Source organism: Salvelinus sp. IW2-2015, unplaced genomic scaffold (assembly GCF_002910315.2).
Source record: "Salvelinus sp. IW2-2015 unplaced genomic scaffold, ASM291031v2 Un_scaffold6347, whole genome shotgun sequence".
In the NCBI taxonomy this organism is placed as follows: Eukaryota; Metazoa; Chordata; class Actinopteri; order Salmoniformes; family Salmonidae; genus Salvelinus; species Salvelinus sp. IW2-2015.
The window spans coordinates 14,753-15,976 of record NW_019947610.1 but is presented as its reverse complement, the minus strand read 5'-3'; positions in this window follow the sequence as shown (position 1 = coordinate 15,976).

The window sequence follows — 1,224 nt, the reverse complement described above, 5'->3', positions numbered from 1 at the left end:
AATTCTTGTTAATCTAACTGCACTGTCTGATTGACAGTAGGCTTTGCAGCGAAAGCATGCCATGCGATTGTTTGAGGACGGCACCCCACATCAAAATATTTTTCCACCGGCACAGGTTTCATRAATTCACAAATAGCTATTAAATATTAATTTACTTTTTGAAGGATTTGTCATCCAAAGGGTCCCAGTGACAACATGTAGTGTCATTTTGTTAGATAAAATCCTTCTTTATGTCCCAAAAAGCCTGCTTAGATGGCGCCATCGATTTGAGTAATCCACTCATTCAACATGCACAGAAAGGAATCCAAAAAGCTACCGCTAAACTTTGTTAAAACAAGTCAAAATAAGTTTCTATTTAATCCTCAGATATCTTAAAATGTAATTAAACTATAATATTTCATACGGAAAGAAGTATGTTCAATAGGACAACGATATTAGCAGGTGCGTGTCCTCTTCATCGCACGCGCATACAAACATTTCCAAGTCTGTGTCCCTGTAGTAAAACTCATTTTTCTTACTCATTTTTAAAGAAACAAGCCTGAAACCTTGAACAAAGACTACTGACACCCAGTGGAAGCCATAGGAATTGCCTACTGGGAGCTAGATTACATTTTTTACCTATACGTTCCATTGGAAGAGCATGGGCTCTCAAAAGAATGTATATTCCGGTTGGTTTTTCTTTGGATTTTCTCCTACCATATCTATTGTGTTATATTCTCCTATATTATTTTAACATTTCTACAAACTTCAAAGTGTTTTCTTTCCAATGGTACCAATTATATGCATATCCTGGCTTCAGGATAGCAACAGGCAGTTTACTTTGGGCACGTCAGTCAGGCGGAAATTGAGAAAAATAGACCCTAGCCTGAAGAAGCACCTTGACTGTGTTGTAGCAGTCTGCATCACATTCTCTTGGTGTTCTCCTGTACTCCATACACCAGCAGATGCCCTACATCTGGTAGAGGATGATGGTGAGTCAGTGTTAGACTCCATGACAGTCAAATCAGATGGTAGATATGGTAGTTATTCATTTATTCACATGGTAAAGTCATTATAGTTGGGACCAGCGCCAAATGAATGCTAACTTTGTCCAAACCGCTGAGTGAGCTATAGGATGGGTGTTTGCTGTACTGATGTTAAACTGACCCATTGACTGCAATCAGATGCAGAGGATAGTGGCTGGCTACCACAGTCTTTACCCCGCATCCCAACTCTCATCGTTTC